General features: G+C 41.4%; 1 protein-coding gene across 1 annotated transcript in view; it reads right to left on the reverse strand.

The window, feature by feature from the left end:
- Nucleotides 1-1395, reverse strand: part of TPRG1 (tumor protein p63 regulated 1) — a 141379-nt gene extending 139984 nt beyond the window's left edge. Inside the window, exon 1 of the mRNA XM_008053626.1 lies at nucleotides 1233-1395. The gene's annotated coding sequence lies outside the window, so the exon portion shown is untranslated. The remainder of the gene's footprint in view (nucleotides 1-1232) is intronic.
- Between the last annotated feature and the right edge of the window lie 20731 nt (nucleotides 1396-22126).

Raw genomic sequence — 22126 nt, forward strand, 5'->3', positions numbered from 1 at the left:
ACTGACTGTGTGACCTATGTACATTACTTCATCTTTTGGAGCCTTGGATTATCTCTTTTAAACAAGGGAATTGAATTGATTTCTTCAAGATTTTACAGCAATAAAGACACTAAGAATATACAGAAGTCTACCAAAGATTATGTAGCATGACAACCCTCTGCATTGTAGTGCCCCCCCCACACACAGACACACACACACGAAACATTTCCTTCCACATCTAAGAATGATATAATCTTTTGAGCATGAAATGAAAAATGATAGCTAAAATTAGTATCTTAAAAAGTAAACTGCATAATCACTGAAGATGAGATTTTCTTAAAACTGTGGAGCTGTGATAATATCTGTCATAAGAGAGGAAACTGAAGGAGTCAATTTGAAAGGTTTTGGGGGTGCTCCCCCCTTCCATTGAGATTTGCTTTTTCACATACCACACTATGATGGAAAAACTAAAATATTTCCCCAGGGCCTGCGTGATCTGTACTTCACAAGACGGCCTCTGACATTAGACAGTATCACTCAGCCTTGAATTAAAATCTGCTCATACAGAAATACAGGGCATGTCTCAGTTTCCACACAGTCATCTCTCTCACATTTGCATTTAACTTTTTAGTTTACAAGTCCCCTTTACATACAAACTCTCATTTATTCTCAAAAACAGCCCTATTTAACGGAATCTATATATTATTATAAAATCTCTCCCAGGTGAATTTGGAAACATCCCTCCCAACCTACCTGCTAAGAAATAATTATCTTCTGTTGGCCATTTAACAGTTCAGGAAGCCCCTTCACTTCTCTTTGCTTTTCAAGACAATGCATGACCTGCTCTGTGGTACAGTAGAGGGGAGGGAGAAGGAAGAAACAAAGCTAATCTTGGCCTTAGCCTGCTGAATAAACTTGAATAAATCACTTCAACTGACCAAGCCTCAGTTCGCTAAGCTGCCAAATGGAGAAAATTATATCTCTCCTACAGTAGTTAAGATCAAAATCAATATATTGATAACTATATCAAGTGACTTTATAGTTTGAAAAATGCTGGTCTGCAAACCTCATCAACCCTGGGCAGTAAGGAAGAACAGAGGAATTTCACATGGTCACACAAAACTGCAAACCTAGATTTAAACTGTAAGTCAGTGGTGGAGGCAACAAGAAACCCAGCCCAGGGGACAGGAGCAATCAGCTCACAGAAAAACACCCATCTCTTTACAGACCAGTAACAAATCACCTGATCTTACCTGACTAGGCTGTGGCCAGTCCTCAAAAATCTTCTTTCTCTTCCTGGACAAAGGGGGCCAGACCACAGATAGTGGTCAGTGGAGGTGTGGTTGGCTCAGATGAGGTCCAGTGAGAGAGTGCCTGTGCTGTCACGGCAGTTAGTCTGAATCTCTCTTCACCAAGCGGGCAGAGGGCAGAGTTATGTTCTCACTCTCAAACAAAGGGTCAAATGAAAGGACTGAGGATGTTTACAGGGTGGAACTCAGCCTGTCAGAGACAGAGAACTGAGTTTGAGGGTGAGGCCTTTCTTGTTCTGCAATGACACACCCCTCTTTCCTGGCCTCTCCCTTTAGAAGTCCTGGATCTTTCTGCCAACTTCCTGTATAACTGACATCTGACTAGAGAGAGCAGGAGCAGCCTTCTGTCCATTCCCACATGGCCCCTGCATACTTCCAAGTAGGTATAATAAACTTAAGCCTGAAGCCTACACTCCTGTTATTGATATTCTTTATAATGACTTGATTTATTGGATATGTATGATTTGAGGCATCACCATCACTTTTGTTTCATAAGTGTAGAAGACATGGCAAGCAGTATATCTCTATGATAGCAAACACATGTACACACAGAATCTCTGGTCAATATTTATAATACAGAATTTGCCACAGAACATTGTTTCCTACGTAAGTGTGTGTCCCCCTTGCTAGATTGTAAACCCTATGCGGGTAACAACTACACCTTACTCTCCCACATATTCCTCACAATTCCTAGTGTGTAGTAAAAAATAAATACATATTGAATGATATGATATGAATGATCAATTGATATAAAGTATTCAGTGAATCCTGATCTGTCATTTAATGGTTTTGCAACTACAGCATGTCATAATTTCTATTTTTGCAAGGATTTTTTTTTTGTCATCTGTAAATTGGGGATATCATTCCTCCTTCAGAAATGCAGATAGAATTTGAAAGGAAGTGTATGAGAATAAACGTAGACTAAGACTTGACATAGCAACGGTGCTAAAAAAATGAAATTGAATCTTAATGAATATATTCTGAAACCCAAATAAGTGTATTCTACATACAGAGTTGGTATAAAATAAAAGTACAAACTGCACAAGTAGATGGATTATTGGAAGAACAGAGAGGACAGAAAACAAAGTGCTCTATGTGTATGATTGAATTTCAATTTCCTCTCCTAAATTCTCTATTCCATTCAGCAGACTCCGGTCAAACCAGATTGTATTTATTTAATGACTGGAGAAACTGGGGTGCACTGAGGAACTAGGTTGGTTGGCTTCCATCTTTTTTTTAAAGAAAAATAACTGGCATTCACCCTTCAAAAAAAATGGTGTACAAAGTTCTGGGCATACTAAGATCATGAAGAGATTCCATAGGAAATAAGGTGCAAACTGGCAACTCACATAAGGCCACCCAGAAGAGGTCACTGTAAACAGGGTTTTGACATGCCTCCACAATGTTGAGGGCATAACCGATGTATGCTCATCCAACAAGTAGTTAACTGAGCAACTCTTCCAAGTAGACAAGGATAGACAAAGGAACTAAACACAGTCTCTGGCATAAGAAATTCAAGGTAAAATACATAAGAGAATTAACATCGTGTCAAGTGGAAATGCTGAGCACCACAGACAGGATCACAACAAGTACTGTAGTAACCCAAGGAGGGAGCAATGCCAGGGAGGCTGCACAGAGGAAGAGGCATCATTGGATCTGGGTTATTAAGGAGAGCTAGAATTTCAGCAAGCTCAGATGGCAAAGTTGGGTGTAAATGTTATCCATGAGATGGACTCAGCCACTACAGCCAGATGTAACTGATTTATGCCTCTCTCATACAGACCCTAGGCTCAAAAGAGAGTTTCACAGAACTGGTATCTAGGTCATACCACTTAGACGCCATAAAACTACAGGGCAATTAGAAGTAATTGCGAGGCAGATACTATTCCCACTCAGCTCTGAGTGTCTTTATGATGGCTCAGGGAGGGGACAAGTCAGGGAGGAGGCATGGAAGGATACTGAATCTCTGCCTGGTCTCTTAGGAGTGGGCCAACCAGTGCACTGCTGTTTGATATATGTTATTTTAAAGGGCAAGAGACTTTGTAAAAAGATACCACTTGTTCACAAGGCAGCTCTCTAATTATCATTAGGTTTCCAGGGACCACTAAAGGCTTCTCCCAATTCATGCTGAGTTCATATCATTCTATAGCCTGCAGTAACTGGGGCAGGACAGACAATCTACCCCGGAGAAATACAAGCTGTAGAAAGAATGCCACATGGAAAACCTCGGCTCTGGTTTGCCACTCACTGGGATCAGGGACAAGGGGCTTAGTTTTCTCCAAGCCTCGCTTGCCTCTTCTGTGCAGTGGGAATTATAATAGAGATCCAATCCACCTCCCTGAGCTGTTGAGGGAGAAAATTAGATCCTAGAGGTAATAAGGGCTTTGTAAATTCCAAGTATTGGAATGAATATGAAGTGCTATTATTATGAAACATGTGACTATATGTGGGAATTCCCCTTCATGTCTACTATTTCCAGTCACATCAAAGGTCGTGTACAGATCTGGTGGATGACACGATCAACAGCCAAGAGCAGAAATTCACAGACTAATTTGTACTGGATTGGTCTTTAGAGATCATTTTTCTTAGTGTCTTGTCCCTTCTCTCTCTTTTATGATAGCTTTTGCAAATTATTCTCCTTTCTCCCTCCTTTAATTCTAGTGTCACTGATAAAGAATGTAGGTTTTTACTTATTTGGGTTAGGGAACACTGGTTCATTAGATCTCCTCTTCTTCTACCATTTTTCAGATGCTGACAGAGTGACACCCTGATGATCACACAGGCTAGTTTCCTCCCTGGCTTTGCAGGACTGTCCTCTTGCATGCTTCCTGGGGCAGCAAATGAACAGGAGGAAGTACAAGTGGCATGGCTCCTGATCAGATAGGAGCCACAACCACCTCATATCCAGGTCTTTCCCCCAGCAGATCATGCAGAGAAGGATTGGTACACACACATGCATTACCAAGAGTAAACAAACAACTGCTGTCTTCAAGAATCTCATATCCCAACTCCTAAGATACACTCCTCTCCCAGGGGTCTTTGGGGGAAGAGGAACTCAGTGATGATGAATAGATACTGGCAGCTGTTTTCCAAGCAAATAGGAACTGAGCCACATGAATTCCTCCTTCTCTTGAATTCCAATAGTACACAGCATATATCTCTAGTATTGCACTCTGTTGTGGCTAGTTTTCTTCCCTGATACATATCTGTCTACTCACTTTAAAGGCAGGGGCCATGTCTTAAACATCCTTTTTAGGATCTACAGTACAATACCAGTAGTATATATTCAAGAGAATTTGAAGGATGAATGAATGAATAAACAAATAAATATACGAAGGCCCTGCAGAGAGAGAGAAACAATAAGCCTCCCTCCCCCTGCTTTTGACAGGTGATAAAATTCAGCCCAAAGCATCTTTTTTACTCTCTATTTACTCTGGACAATCTGTCCCTTATCAGATGAGCTCAAAGCTGGTCAGAAATATGCATATTTTATTTGAAAATATCTGCTTCCCCGAGTTTTGTTTTGCTGCACAGACATTTGTCTGCTTTGCTGTATGTTGTGTATCAGATAGGATTCAGACAAACTGCTTTGGCTTTCTAAACTGTTTTGTTTTTTCGTTCAATTATCATTTATCTCATTTCCCTTCCTGCATCTCACACTTATTCCCAAGTTCCAATTTCATCCACAATGAAAGAGAACCCTTTTATTGTTATTCAGTTTCACTGAGGGCTAGAAAGGGCACTGGCATGGAAGGCAGAAAGCCTAAGATTTTGTTCTCATTCTGTCACTAACTCGCAGCATGACCTTCAGCAGATCAGCCATCCTATCTTGGCCTCTCTGGCTCCTTTGCAAAATGAGGTCTGCTCTTGACAGCCACAGAATCTAAGTACAATATTTTGAGACTCTCTATGCATCAAGCTACAGTAATAGTTGTACCATTTTTCACATTCAGTGCAGATGAGGAAGAATTCTTTTCACTTTTGGTTTTGCTTTGAGACAATGGTTAGGCATCAGTTGGCCCAGTGAAGCCCTTCCTGGCTCTCCAGCCCAAATCCCATCCCACCTCTTGATCCACTTCCACCCAGGGTAGCTTCATGGTATGTAACCTGTGATACATGCCCTGCATATAGAAGGGCCCCATACTAGGTTTTGTTCTGCCGTCACCATGTTGAAATTCTTAGTAGTTTTTTAACAAAGGGCCTGCATTCTCATTTTGCTCTCGGCCTCAAAAACTGTGCAGCCATTCCTGCCCCTACTCTTGCACCTCCATTCCTCCAAAGCATCCTAGAACTAAGAAACATTAGAAAGAGGAAAACAATGGTACAGCTTCTAGTGGTGTCTTCCAATGGCAGGGAGCAAGGCTACCCACAAGGCAGAGCTTTGCCTTGGAACTCCCTTCCTTACAAATATAAATCCAAAGAAAGGACAAGACAGGGAAACATGAAACTTGCCAAAGGCCCCACCCCTATCTTGGGTAGATTGGGGCTCTGACTCACGCCCAAGGTGTGACTCACCATTCCTGCTAAGCACCTGGCTCTTCCCTGCTCATAGGGCTCAGGAGGAAGTGTGGGTTACCCCAGAGTGGATGTGGAAACCATCTGGTCACCTCTAAACATGACAGAGCTAGGTAAGATTTCAGAGCAGTTTCAGGCAGCCATCACAGTACACCATTATCAGAGAAAAATACCACTCCAGAACAGAGACTGGACTAACTCCGGCTCACCTTGTGAGCCAGTTCCCATTTCCTCTCAGCATTAATTCTTTTTTTGGATTTCTTCTTCCTCTCTGCATCTTTGTGATCTACAGGGAAACAACTTGTTTTGCTGTCACACAAATAGCAGTCCTACCCTCAGTGCAGTGGCCAGCCCATTCTGATGCTCACTATATGTAGCCAAGTAACTTGAAGATGACCTTGATATTTTAAAACCTAGTAAGATGCAGTTATTATCATTGGTTCTTTTCTCCTATCCAAAGCTCTTCTCCTAACAGCCTGAGTCATTTTACATGTCTCAGCAAGGAAGAAATCAAAGAAAGCAGAAGAACTTTGACAAAATTTAAACATGTAAATAAAGAGCTTATGATAAATTACAATGCAAATAAGACAAGCATCTGAAACACTGAGACTCTAAGTAAAGAATAAGGGACACTAATTGTGATAAAAGGTATCACTCATTTGTGTGTAGGCATGGAGAGTTACTTCCCTGGTTTACTAACTCTCTGGGCATACTTGGGCAAGTATACTCTTAGGCAAATTTCTCTCTCTGGCCTTTGGCTTCCTTGTCAATAAAATGTGAGCTCTCTTTCAGGTTGGCATGCTATGCTTCTGAGTAACAAACTATTATCACCTTCATGTAAGTGTCCTTACTTAAGGACTGATTTTCAGGGTAGGATTACGTTCTAGAATACAAGTTGGCATGGCAAAATAATGAAAGCAACAAAATGATTTAATTCAGAAGGTTGGGTTTGGACCATAGGAGTTGATCCAGAGAGAATGCTGCTATGCACACACACAGTTCAAGCATAGTCACTTGAATTCACATTTGAAGACATCAAGTATTCTGTTCTACAGGATGTCTAATGAATAAAGGGGAATGGTAGAATCTAAGGCCAAGTTCATATTATTGAGTGTCTGGAATACTTGGCCTAGAAGTTTGTATTTAACTTTTATCTTTATTATGTGTTGGGCTATGCTTGGTGATTCTGTCATGACATCTGATGAGTTTCTATGAACTGTGGTCAGGCTTACAAAGCCCAGATCACATCGGAGATGAAAAGGGGGTGTTATTTTTGTCGGTCTTAGTTTCTGATTAGTCACAGCCCTGCTTCTGCTCTTGTAGCATAAAGAATTTTGCACATTGGCAGCACTCTGGGACCATCTGTGACCACTCTGTGACCCATAGTATGAGCCTCTTGACTCTGATCTCCGCCTGAGCCTTCATGCCTGAACTTCCTTTAGTATAAGGTCCAGAAAGACAGCTCCTCACCTCGAAAACGGCATTTGGTGAGCAGGTCCCTGGACACTTGCCTGAGAATCTCATGTTAAAAGTGTGCATTCCTAGGCCACCTGCTTGATTTACTGGATCAGAATGTCTGAGACAAGGTCTAAGAATCTTCATGTAAACAGTTCTTCCCAGATGGTTGTCATGCACATAAAAGCTTGAGAACCAGAGTGTTACACTTTCTCAATCTACTATGTTAGTCATTTCAAAAACTCCAATTTAGAATAGTCTTTACAAAAACCCAGGGGCAAGAGTTTGTAGGGTGGATCAGTCCTGCTATAAGGTGTCAGCGGTGAAACCTGTCTGCCGGAAAACTGGGCCGTAGGCAAGGCAGAGGACATGATAAGATTAGAAGGCAAGTCATTTGTATGTAGGTGGCCCACAGTCCTTTTATTTTTACATTTTTCCTCACTGTATGATACAAGAGTTCCTAGGTGAACTCTAAGTTTCAACAGTCTCTACCCAAAATTCTCGTAGCTGGGTATCTGTACTCTCACTGTCTTATTTTTCTTAAGTTCTTGCTTCACAACAGAAGTGGAGAAATACATAGGACCAGGGACCAGAGCTAGTTGCATTGCACAAAGGCCCACAAAAGGGAATTCCTGAAAACGTTTGTGAAGGGAAAGAACTCAGCAAAGCCCCTCCCCATTCCCAGGGCTACTGTGCCACAAAAAGGGTGACGACAAGCTCCAGCTCCCTAGAGTTTTCTTAAAGCATGTTTGGGACTCCAGGTGACATGGGAGCTGCAGAGGGAACCTGCCACACAACATGCCATATCCGTTTTCAGAGGGTGTCAACACCCTCCTTCCCACACCTGCTGTTCCCAAATATCACAACCTGATTTTTTTCTCCAGCCTCCTGTCTTGATGATGATGATTAAATATTCATAGAATGCTGTGATGCCAGCATACTTTGTGAATTTTCAGATACCTTTAAAAAAAAAAAAAAAAAAGGAAGCTTTTTAAAATTTTTAGTTTATCTCAATTTTGAAAAGAGGTAAAAGAAATGACTAGCGCAGTGACTCAATAAGTAGAAAGTGAACAAAACCAGTGTCCTAAGTTTTAACAAATTGTGTTTTGAGCCAAAAGTGTCCCACTTTAAGAAAAAAGGTAAAATACAGAATTCAGAGCACAGAAATGTGAAAGCAATTGTCCACATTACAAAGGAATCTTTCATTTTACCATGGGGGTATATTTAAATAGTAAAGTCCCCAACTTCCATGTAAAATGCAAGTGAATATATGTATGTATTATTCATTTGTTTGTTTATTGTGCAAAGAAAAAGTTCACCTCATTTGAAAAAGTCATATTTTTTCAGAATCAACAATCATTAGCCAAGAGTATTATCCAGCTGTTTTCAGAATCTACCTCAGTGAGGTTCCACCAAGGTGCCTCTGGGGCTGCCTTGAGAGACAAGAGGGTTCAAGAGGATGGAGTCGAAGGAAGGGTGCCCTTCCCAATTCAGCCACTGCAACTCCACTGCTACTTGGGAATATACTGGAGGTGCCCATGATATTTAGTTTTCAAGAAGTTGTGGATTTCTGGGTATAGTCGCTCACATCTGTAATTCTAGTACTTTAGGAGGCCGAGGTGGGAGAATCATTTGAGCCCAGGAGTTTGACATCAGCCTAGGCAACATAAAGAGACCTTGTCTCTACAAATAATCCAAAAATTAGCCAGGTGTGATGTGTGCCTGTAGTCCCAGTTTTTGGGAGGTTAAGGCAGGTGGATCGGCTGAGCCCAGGAGGTTGAGGCTGTGCGGAGCTCTGATCATGCCACTACACTCCAGTCTGGGGACAAGAGTGAGATCTTGACTCAAGAAAATAATAATATAAAAAATAAAAAAACCCATGACGTTGTGTGGAAGCCACAGTATCACATACAGAAGTCTAATTCCTTAATTTTACATTTTGGGAAACTAAGACATAGAGAAAAGTGACCTCCCCAAAGTCATATGTTGAGTTTGGACTTCAGTATTTCCTTTTCACTGTAGCTATTGCTCTACAAAACTCAGAATTTAATTAAAGATGCTTGTCTATCTCCTATTAATGCTAGGGTTTTAAATCTAAAACTAGTAAATCATCATAATAACCAAAACAACTGGCTATGAAATAATTATAAACTGAAAGTGATATACAAAACTTTTTTCTTCCTGAACAAGCCTGACATTCTCAAAGTTCTCTGAATTAGCTGAATAGCGTCAGTGTTGATCACAACTCTGTCTTGAGTCATAACACAGATAAGTTGAGCTAACACATACCAAAATTTTACTTAAAATACCAACTAAAGCAAGGTGTTATTGAGATGAATCAATGCTTCAGTGAGAAACAATCACTCAGAGGAAAAAATTATTAAGAATCCCATGTTGAATCAATTTTTATGTTTATTTCTAATTATTTAACAAATACTTATATAGTGCTTAATATGTGTCAGAAACTGCCGCAAACACCTTACAAATATTAATTCCCATAACAACTCTGTACGGAAGATACTATATATTGCTGGCATTTCGTGTGGGGAAACTGAGCACAAAGAGATATTTGTTTCTCTCTCCAAATTCCCCTATTCATAACTTATGTTCAGAGCAGGCTGAATTAATCTGTTTTCAAACGACCACTGAACTTTCCCACCTCCGTCTTTACCTTTGCGATCCTTTCAAATTGGTACTTAGAATGCTGTATTCTCTCTCTCTCATACCAGCCATTAAAGACCCAAATAAATGTCATTATCTGGCTGTTGTTAGAGGCAGATGTAAACCCCACCACTTTCAAATTTTGATAGCAACTTGTGTATACATTGTCATATTGCTTACCCTCTTGCTCAAAAAGTGCTCAGTGTTTCCTCCTTGCAAATCAAACTGAGTATAAAATTATCACCTTGACATTAAAGACTCTTAACAATAATGCCTCCCCCTTTTTCTTCATTATTTCTTTCTGTGTATCATATTCTCCAGGAAAGCTAAATTGTCATCATTCCCCATATATGTCTCACAGGCTGCTATACTCATGCCTCTTCTCAGAATGTCCCCTCTTCCTCAAGTCCTTCCCCAACACCTCCACCTAGAGGAAGTCTTCACAGCCCCTAAGATTCTATTCCAAGTTTGCCTCCTCATGAAGTTCTCTCCGTGTCTCTTTGACTCTCCGCCATTCAGAAGGTACCTGCCTTCCCCTTGCCCCTTCATATATTCTTTTCATCTTTTTTACAACACATATAGTGCATGTCATAGAATATAACTATTCTTAGACTATGCCACTTCCTGAGTAACCTGAGAGATCCTTGAGAGCAATAGCTGTCACAGTAATCATGGAAAGTCCCATCATCACTGGCGTATAATAGGTGTTTAATAAATAGTTCATAGAATGGCATAGAATGGAATGGATAAAGGGTATAAAACTGGACAAAAATATAGGCACAATCATAGCCATTAGATGCTACTACCAGGCTTTGGAGCCTAAGGAATGGAGAATTTTGTATAGTTTTGGCACCTGAATAAGTAGTGAGAGAGGCAAGGAGATGTGAACAAGAAGAATAAAAGGAAGAACTTACTATTTATTAAGCAACAAGTACATTGATGTGCACTTAATATATTTGTATCATTTGGTTCTTGAAAAAAGTGAAAAACTTGCCCTGGGGTTCCAGAGATATTCTAGTTCTAAAGCTATCATTGTGGCATGGTACTTTCCATAACAAAAGAAAAACGAGAGAGGTCATACCTATTCCCTCTAGCCCCAGTCCCCATGATAATCCTACACTAGATTACCTCAGCAGTTACATGTATTAAAACAAACAAAAACAACAAAAATTAATACTTCCTAAATGTCTATCATGTACATTCAATAAACAGGTACTTTATACACATTAACCCAAATTCTCCCGACCATCCCATGAAATAGTCCTTACCAATGTCATTACAGGGAAGGATAATGAGATTCAATGGTATATTCAAGGTCATGCTATAGTGCAAAGCCAAAAATCTAGCCCAGACTACTATGAGGCATTCTTTCAATTATGCCTCATTGTCACTTTTGTATATAATCGAGATATAAGTGGTACATTAAAGATATTCTCAAAAAAAATTACTCTAGAAGAAAGGAGTTAATTACTACCTTAAATGTGAAGAGCACAATAAGAATTTTCCATTTGATGATCTCAATTTTCATCCCTCAGAGAAGAATATCTTGGAAACAGATCTGGCAGGTGAACAGGGTGGGGCAAAGCCAGCATCTCCACACTTCCCTCTGAGCTTTTGTCTTTCCCTGGAGTTCTTTTGTTTTGATTCCTGTTGCTACCACCAAGCCTAGTCCTCATCTCGTGGGGATGGTGAGTGGAGGTGGATGAGAGAGAAATACTGTCCCTCTTTTTTATCTGCTCAAGGTATATAATATTTCTCCTTGTTTGCCTTGGCACAACTGAAACAGGCTGACACATTCAAAATTGATTTACTAAACACTGGGAAAAATCTAAATGGAAATAAAAATCTAAATGGAAACAACAGCACAAAATAGATGACTGATCCCAAGACTTCTAGTTAGAGAAGGGCTTTATTGAACACCAAACCCTATCACATTTTCCCCAGACAAAGGTTGTCTTCAATAATCTATAAATACCTTGCTTGGGTTCCCTCCATTTTGATTCCCATGCGAAATCAACTTCCCACTACCTAGAAGAAATCGCCTAATCAAATCTCCAGTCAAGCTGCTGATTGACTAGATCCTTTCATCCAGTTATATTTTTCCCTTTCAGAAGATGCAATTTATAACCCATTTGCCAAGAGATGCTAATTGACACCAATGAGTGCTGCAGCCCATCTCAGCTCAGGCTAACAGCTCATCTCACTACCTCCTCTGCATTCAATTGACCACTTCACCTGTCCACCCAGCTATCTGACATAGAAGCATTGCCTTGGACTTTGAATTTTTAGAATTTTTTATGACATTAATCACAGAGCAACAATCTTTGGGAAAGCCATACTCCTTTGAATAGCTTGTGAAGACTGATGACAGTGGATCATTGTAGCTCATGAACTCCCCCAGAGAAACACTCCATCAAAATATCATCTTCCACAAGAGACTTTACCCCAGGGCTGTGGGTATGAATCTGCAGTGCCTGAGTATAACAGATGTCCAGTTTCTCATTTCCCACCCAACATTGCACTCCTAATGCCAAGAACAACACAGCAGATTATTAAACTATACCAGCCACTGAAGTCAGATCATTTCTGTTTGGGACTCATGGCTAACTTCAGGTTGTTGGTAATAACAAACATCCCAAATTAACAACATTGGCATGAACAAACACAGCTGCCTTATATTAGTGTTCCATGCTATAGTTCACGAAAGCTTTCCCATCTCTTGTCTCTATTGGGTCTCCTGTCAGTTCTATGAGATCATGAGGACAGGATTATGACTCTGTCCTTCCCTCTGCCCAACCTACTCCTCCAGGATCATCTCTCACTTTCCCCTCATTCCCCCCTCTCTGTTACTTTGACACTTCATGCTTTTTTGTGCTTTTTTACCTTTGCCCATAGAATTCCCTCTATCGAAAATGCCACCTCCACCTGGTGAAATATGCCATCCTTCTGAGAAGCCTTCCTTGTGAGCCTTCCTTCCTTATAATCCCTAGAGTCGGGTCTGCTCTTGCGTATCCCTTTATTTTAAAAGCTGGAAAGAGACTTTATACTTTTCATGTGCATGACCCAGACTACTTATTATTTAAAACATTTCTTAAAAGTTTACTATGATTTAGCATTGAAACAAAAAGTAGTGAGTGCAAAATGGCACAGACCCAGGGCAGCAGGGTGTAAATGTGGTTTGAGGAGCCCATTTTTATCATCACAGGAATAACTGCCTGCTACTCAAAAGAAAATCCAGGAGACAATAGATGCTACAATCTTAACAGCTTTCACAATAATTTTTCCTGAGAAGAAAATTGTCTTTGTCTTGGGCAAAAAGAAAAAAAAATACCTTGATGAATTATTGAGACAGAAAGTGTGCTTTTGAGAATAGCTTCAGATAAGTGGGCAAAGCATCTGTGGTAAAAATGAGAGTAATTCAGTTTTATACCTCAGAAGTGGAAGTGCAAACAGAAGACAACAGAGCTGTGAAGTGAAGGGAAAGAGACAGAAACCAGGAAGGAGACAAGCTGAACTAGATGGGATGAAGTGAGGGAAATGCCATGGACATGGGAATGCTGGAGGGCATTTTAAGAATGGTGATATCTGCTCTTCCAATTGGAGGTTATTAAAATGCTTTAGATCCCTCCACCTTTCTGTTTCCCCAGGTTTACAAAGAGAATAATGATGAAAACTGATTCACAGGACTGTTTTGGAAACTAAGTGAGAAAAAAGTGGTAAAAGCAACTTGAAATTTAGAACAGAGCATTAGTTGCCATCTCCTGTCTTTGATGTTTGAGTGGCCCTCCAATGGTGATGGCAAAGCAGTACAGAGGGTGGCTAGAACCTGGCCTGTGTGTCTGTCTCCAGAGTTTCAAGCCAGAAGGATGGTGCCCCTTACTGAGTTTCTCTATGACATTGACATTCAATGTTTTTTTGACTATTAAGGTTTGGCCAGAACCTTTATTTTATAAATGTGGCCCCCGAGAACCAAAAGAATGGTGTGACGTGTATGAAGCGCCACAGGAAATAAGGAATGGCCCTTAAATCCACTTTCTTGTTTATTCAAGCCTTTATTCGTCTCTGCAACATATATTGCACCACACATGGCACCAGTAATTCAGTCTTTGATGTTGTTAGACAGGTCAGGCTTGCTGCAGCCAGAAAGGAGAAGGAACGGCAGAACTTATGAGAACACCTGTCACATAGGTCTTGCAGATTCCATCTCCCTAGCGTGGCCCAGGGAGAAAGACAGGAAGGGTGGTCACATAGCAGATTTGTCATCCTCCTGGGATGCAGCAACATGCTGTTCTGTTTTGTGTTTTATTTTCATGGAAACTTCCTCCCGGGGGTCAAGGATACCTGCTACACTCTTTTATTCCCTCTTTGCTTTTTCTGTTCTTCCTTGTCTTTTGCCAAAAGCATCATTAGACAAATCAGAACAGAAGGTGGCCGGAACCTGGCCCGTGTGTCTGCCTTGCAAAGCTCCAAGTCAGAGGGAGGGTGCCCCTTACTGAGTTCCTGGCATTTGATGTTCAGTCTGGAAAGGAAGTGTGACCATCTGCCTCAGACTCTAGCGAGTGGAGTCTGTCCTCACTGCTCAGTCCCATGGACATGTGAGTCATGGGCTGGTCGGAATAGAAGAAGGAAGATCTCTAACCACAGACTGAGCAATGACAAATCTAGGGTCAGATTAAAGCCCAATGGGACAGCAGGAAAGAGAAGACAAAAGAAGTAGGTAAGTGTCTGATTCTCAGGACCCAACCCCCCGCCCACCCATGAGACAGAACAGTGCTGAGACTTGGATTGCTGAATGTGCAATCAAGCTTTTCTCTAAGACATACAAAGATATCAGGGAAAAACAGAGAACCAGGTCTAAGAGGTCTCTGCAGAAACAATGCTTAGCACCCTCAATTTACAGATGGGGAAGTTGATACTCAAAAAAGAGTGATAGCAGGTAAGGAGCAGAGCCAGAGTCAGAATGAGGTGCTCCAAATCCCTGACCCAGCCTCTTTCACTACAATGATATGACTTTTGTCACCAGCTAAGGATAGCCGAAGAAACAAATTGTTGTAAGTGACTGTCTCAGTGATTATCAGTATAAGGAATCTATTCCTCAGTCTGAGGACCCCATCAACAGACCATTAACAAGCCTCCAGATAATACAGTTTATGTCAAAACAACTTTTATTTCCTAAATGTTTTCTCAGCTGTGCCTTAAAATAAAATATATGTGTCTAATTTCATCCTGCTCTGTGCTGCCTGCTGCCATCCGAGAACAGCAAGGAAGTGCTGATAGAGAGAGGCTAGAGAGGGTGGAAACTGCCAGAAAATCAGGGAATGTGTGACAGCAGTGGAAATACCCATCTGACCGGGCAAGCTGGGTGTATTTCCCATGAATGTTGTCCTGGCCCAGTGTCTTGGCATAGCCAGAGTGGAAAGGGCATGGCCAGACAGACTTGGACTTAATGCATCCCAAGCAAGTCTTCCCCAGCCAAAGTTACTCTGTCCTTCCAGATGCTCCTTCACAAACTCCTAATGTTATCCCAACTCTATCTCACACTTTGCATCCAATCTACTTGTAAACATTGTTACTCTAACTCCATAATATAGTATGTATTTGCTCCACTTGCATCTGTAACAAATCACCCCAAACACAGTGGCTTAACATAACAGAAGATTTTTTGTTTTGTTTTTTTGAGTGGAGTCTCATGCCAGGATGGAGTGCAGTAGCAAGCACGCTTACCGCCACCCCAGTCTCAACCTGCTGGGGTCTGGCAATCCTTCTGCCTCAGACTTCCGAGTAGCCGGAACTACAGACACACGCTACCATGCCCAGCATTTTTTTTTATTTTCTTGTAGAGATGAGGTCTCGCCAAGTTGCCTGGGCTGGTCTCGAACCCGCGGGTTTAGGCAATCCACTTGCTTTGGCCTCCCAAAGTGCTGGGATTACAGGTTGAGCCACCAAGCCCGGCCAACACAAGTTTTTTACCTTATAGTTCTGGAGGTCAGAATTCTGCAGGTCTGCATTCCTTCTGTAGGTCCTTGGAGAGAAAACTTGATTTTTCCAGCTTTTAGAAGCTGACTACCTTCCGTGACACATGGTCCCTTCTTCCATCATCAAAGCCAGCAGCATAACATCTTTTCTGTCTGCTTCTTCCATCCTCACATCACCTTCTCTCTGTCTTTTTTTCCTCCCAATTTTGTTGAGATGTAGTTGACAGATAAGCATTGTATGTATTAAAGGAATACAGCATGATGCTTCATATAGGTATGCATTGTGAAATGATTACCACAATCAAGCTAATGAATATATTCATCACCTTTGATAGTTACTTTCTTTGTGTAGTGAAACCATTTAGGACCTACTCTCTTAGCAAATTTCAAGTATGCAATGCAGCATTATTAACTATAGTCACCATGCTGTATATGAGCTCTCTAGAACGTACTCATCCTATGTAACTAAAACTTTGTACACTTTGACAAACATCTCCCCATTCCCTTCATCCCCTAACCCCTGCTAACCAAATTCTACTCTCTGTTTCTATGAGTTCAGTTTTTTAGAGTCTACATATACATAAAATCAGGCAGTATTTGTCCTGTTGCGCCTGGTTTATTTCACTAAGCATAATATTCTCTGTGTTCATTTATGTTGTTACAAATAACGATTTCCTTCTTTTTTAAGGCTCAGTACCATTCCAGAGAAAGATAGATGACAGATGACAAATGATAGATAGACAGATAGATGATAGATAGATAGACAGACAGACAGATAGATAGATGCATGAATAAAAAATGTGAAATGCCTATCTATCTCATCTATTGATGGACACTTAGGTTGATTCCACATCTTGGTACTGTGAATAACCACCTTCTCTCTTTCTAACTCTACTCTTTCCCTTTATTAAGCACCCTTATGATAACATTGGGATCACTTGAAAAACTCAGAATAATCTTCCCATCACAAGCTCTTTAACCACATCTGCAAGTCTCATTTGCCTTAGAAGCCTCCAGGGATTAGGACATTAGGACATGGATATGTTTGGGGGCCATTATTCAGCCTGCTACAGAGCCAGCATCTTATTATTTTTCAGCACCTTCACAGCTACCATCCTCACCCCAGCCCCCATTATCACCCACCTGGTTTATTACGGGAAACTCCTAATCGGTATCCCTGCTTTGGCCCATCTTCCATCCTTAAAAAATGTAATTCTGATCATGTCAATTTCCTGCTCAAAATGTTTTAGGGCCTCCAAGGTCCCTATGATCTGGCCTCAGCTACCCCTGGCTGTCATCTCCTACTGGTCCCCTTACTCCCTCCGCCCTTGCCTCTCTGGCCTCCGTCTAGTCCTTGAGCATGACAGCTGTACTCAGGCCTCAGCACATGTTGCACTTGTTTCCTCTACCTGGGACATTTCCCCAGAGAGTCACATGGCCCATTCCTTTACTTCCTTCAGCTCTTTGCTCAAATGTCATCGTTTTAGCAAGGTCTACTTTGATTATCCTACTTAAAATTGCAACATCTCCGTAACTCCTCCCCACCTCCCCAGATTTGTTTTTTGTTTTGATATTTTGTCACCATCTAATATACCACATTTTATTTACCTGTTATTCTTTGCTTCAACTCCCTTCCATACACACACATACACACAACACACACAGAAAATGCACACTGCATGAGGGCATGGATTTTTGCCCTTTTTTCTCACGGCTGAATCCCTACCACCTGGAATAGCCCATACCAGACACTCAACAAATATTTGATGAATAAACAAATAAAGGTACTTTATCTCTCTGAATTCATGAATGGAGTTACTTCATTCTAAGAATCTCAGTTTTTATCATTATAAAATGTGAGTAATAATACCCCCTTTGCAAGTTTTTCAGGGCATCCTTTAAGTTTTGCTGTTAAGCATTGAACTTTTTCCTATTTCTGAAGAATATGCCATACTGTGAGATACAAGACATTCCTTCCATTTAAGAAATAAAGAGAGCAACCTCATCCTCTCTCCACTTCCAAGCGTGCAGGAAATGCGATCTAGATTTGGCCGACCAAGTGCTTCTACCCAAAAGGCTGGCTTTGAAGAGATGATGAGAATTCATGTAGAGTGACTGTGGTAACGTATCTAGTTATGATGTTGTCTTGGCCAGGCAATTATGTCTTAAAGATCCTCACTGTTCTGAGAATCCTCTAAGATTGGTCCTCTTAGATTGCCTTGACCTCTGCTTTTGGTTCAAACCTGGTCCTCCTGCCTGTCCTCAGACCAGACAACCCTCTATTCCTTCTGATCGGTTTCTCTCTTTGTCTACTCTAGCCAGAGTTTCTGTTGCCTACAGTGAACTCTCCGTAGTAGACTCAGAGCGAGCCCTAGAGTAGATATTGCTGGGGCCCCACCCAGACGCCATTTGCCAGCTGGGACATACATCTCCCAGTCACTGCTGGTGCTGCAGTTAACAACTTACACACTTAATTTTGGAAGAATTACCTTGGTCTGATGGGGGCTAGCTTAGGATATTTGAGGAGTCATATTACCCCTCACCCCACACATCCAGTAACTGATGGATACAGGGGTCAAGACATCCAGATTCCTTGTTTCATCTTGGGATAATTCTCCAGAGTGAATGAAACTGCAGAATTCCTCTGAATCAGTTCTCTATCTTACCTGGGATAACAGTACTGCTCAGCTCTTCCCTTCTTGATCCTGCTTTCTTTATTCCCTTGGAGATGCTGAAGAGCTCAGTAAGCCATGTGCCTCCAACTCCTCACATTTTACTTCTAGGGAATCTGAGTTAAGACAGATATTGACTGATAGCCAGATTATTCTAAATAATGTATTTATTTTTAAAAAATATGACCAGTCTTAGCAACATAGTGAGACTTCATTTCTACAAAAAATATTTAAAAATAAGCTGGGCATGGTGGTGCATGCCTGTAATCACAACTACTTGGGAGACTGAGAAGGGTGAGACCCTGCAACACTCAACAAATATTTGATGAATATAGGAGTTTGAGGCTGCAGTGAGCCATTCCCGATAGTGCCACTATACTCCAGTCTGGGCAAAACAGTGAGATCCTGACTCAAAAAGAAAAAAATAATACTAGCCAGCATCTGGCAAGTTGTAATAATGCTCAGTAAGTAGTAATAATGATATTTGTAAAAATTCTGGCAATGGCAAACTTACTATCTGGCATAAGCTCTCACTCCATCTATGTTGTCCTCAACATCAGAAAAAATATTTTTCACTGTGTATTTCTTGTTTCTCTGTCCTATTTCTATTCTTTAAAATGATCTAACACATGCCTGATACCAGTTTCATCAGATAGCTGTGCAAATAATGGACAGTAGCAATCCTACTCCTTGTTAAGTTTCTCTTCACAAAATGAAACATTCCTACTGGAGTAGATATCTGTTCTGCCATCACACATTCCTCTGTAAAGGACTGTCCATGTAGTGTCTACTTGGAGGTGGGAGTTCCATCTAGCTTAGAGATAGCTGTCTATAAGCTAGAATCTGACTCTGGCCAAAACTGATTGACCCAGGTAGTGTCCATAACCCAAGTTTTGCCAAAATATAGGATAATCAGCAACTATGGTGTGACTCAAAGGAAAACTCTACCCAACCAGAAACTATGGTAGTTAACCATCACAAACAGATTTGGTAGCGTAAAAAGATGTGCTCGAGTCTTCCCAATCCCTAGAGCAGAACAACCCCAGCACTCCTGTTGGATCCAGACCACATTCCCTTTCCAGGTGCTGTGAGGTTTGATAGTTAAGGTTTGCCTGGCTTCCGGTAAAGCCAGAGAGACCTGTTTCTTCATGTGTGTATCCTTAAAATAAATCCTCCATTCCTTGATTTAACTTGAGTGGGTTTCTCCTTCGTGCAACCAAAGGAGTTTAACACCCCTAGTAACTAAGCACAGAGTAATACCCTATTCCAAAGCCCTTTGCAATACCATGTTTTTTGCTATTTTTAGGGTCAAATTTGTGTTTCCAAAATACGACTGCTATATACTTAGCACATAATCTTAGATTATGAAGTAAGAAGACTGTTGCTGGGATATCAGTTCTATCTCCCAACTCACATCAGCTTTTTCTATATTGGTGAGTTTCTAATAATACAGTATCCTATGTCTGCAAAACCTACTTGCTTTTCTGAATGCCTGAGCTTCCTAAAACCCTAAGGACAAACAGCGTCAAGGGACTCACTCTGGAGGCGTGCTTGCCATCTGAACTGTCTGCACAGGTCTTTGCATAGGCATCTTTAGAAGAAAATGAGAGCCAACACTGAACTGTGATTGATTGACAATTAACCATTTTAATCAATAATCCAAGAATTGGGGCTTTTTCTTGATACCTGCAACAAAACCAAAGAGATCCAGGGCATTGTCAGAGATGGAAGATCCCAGGGAGTCAATTCCCTTATTTAATAGATGGGAAAGCTGAGGTCCTACAATGAGCCCCTTACCTAGGACACACTTACAGGAACTTGGAGAGCCAAGGATATGGTAGAGATGCTAGAAAATCATCCAGCCCAGGCTCTATCCATGAACATCCACTCACCTCTGCTTTCAGGGACCTAAGAAGCTAGTTGAACAACACCAGACAGTACATTGTGTTCACTACCTCACTGGTTTTTTTTTTTTTTTTTTGAGTTGGAGTCTCACTCTGTGGCCGCTCCCAGCCACTGCAGCCTCGACCTGCTGGGCTCTGGCGATCCTTCCGCCTCAGCCTTCCAAGTAGCCGGAATTACAGGCGCGCACTACCACACCCAGCTGATTTTTTTTTTTTGATTTATTGTAGAGATGAGGTCTCGCTGCCCAGGCGAGTCTCGAACCCGTGGGCTCAGGCAATCCACTCACCTCAGCCTCCCAAAGGCGCGGGATTACAGGCTGAGCCACCGAGCCCGGCTCCTCACTGGTTTTTATTCAGAATGGTTCCAGAAAAAAAAAAGTGACCATTTGGTCTTGGGGAAACTTCACTGAGGTTCCAAATGTTTTCAGTATCCAGATGAGCCCTGATAACCATATTGAAAACCCATTGAAAAAGTAGATATTGATTATGTACTGTGAGTCAGGCCCTAAGCCAAGCACTGCAATCTCCTTCCTTCAAGGAGTTCACAGCTTTATGAAGGGAGACAGGCATGGAAACTAACAGTTGCCACTGAACGAGGTAAGTGAACAGTAGATATTTATACAAAGTCTACAAGGACGCAGAGACATTTCTGCTGTGCTGCTCCTCATCAGAGGCAGTAGGCTGGGTAACATTTCCATTTTCTCTAATAAGACATAAAACAGCCCCAGCCTATTAGTTCTAAAGTGTGATAGTCTTGGTTAATGTTTATTGAATTTGGCACTGAGTACATAAAAGAACACTGGTCAGTGTGCCCTCAGGAAAATAACAATTAACCTAAGTAATGCAGGCAAGAGTCAATGCTAAAGTAGTTACTCGACCAAGTGGAAAACGCTGTGTACATAATCATGTGCTGAGAAAAGTCGCTGAGTGAAAGTTAACATCTTTTCGTGAGGGCCTCCAAGAAAGGGTGGGAGCTCTGGTTGGAAAGATGTGGCAGATGTCAGCTACCAGATGGCAAGAAGGAGGCAGTTCCGGACACAAGCTTGAAACAGAGAAGTTAGTGTGGGAAAGTGAGAGCAAACTGACCCCACCATGCAGAGAGAGTGGGCAAGGCGTGAGTAAAGACAAGGAACATGAGAAGGAAGAAGAGGAAATGCTGTTTGGTGGGTGGAATTTTTGTTTTGTGTCTCAAAGTGTTGGTCTGAAGAGGGCAAAAGATAACCATGTTGGCTGGTACAGGATAGCCTTTGCCCATCAGGGGACCAGTCACTCTTCCTCAATTCTTGGACTGAAATCTCTCCTTTTGTGTTAAGTATCACCCAGAAGGTACACATCTTCACAGGGTAGAAAGTCCTGCAGTGGCTTCAGAATTCAGCCACTCTTCAGAAAGCTCTTGAACATTTTCCCAGAGTGCATTTCCTAGAATGAAAACAACAATTTTCATGCCCTTAGTAAGACCAAGGGATTTCTTCCTGTAAATCCATCATAGATAATGTGTGGGTTGAGGATGACACACATACTGTAGATAGTGAATGTGAATTAATATACTGGGCAGCAGACAGTGACACTTAACAGACACTGCAGTGATGACTGGTCTCTATTCCCTCCCTACACGTCTTCTAGCAATATAAAGTCAGGAGCCAGGAACCAGGTGA

The sequence above is a fragment of the Carlito syrichta genome, unplaced genomic scaffold (genome assembly GCF_000164805.1).
Source record: "Carlito syrichta isolate Samal-C Ts95f unplaced genomic scaffold, Tarsius_syrichta-2.0.1 Scaffold75340, whole genome shotgun sequence".
Classification (NCBI taxonomy): Eukaryota; Metazoa; Chordata; class Mammalia; order Primates; family Tarsiidae; genus Carlito; species Carlito syrichta.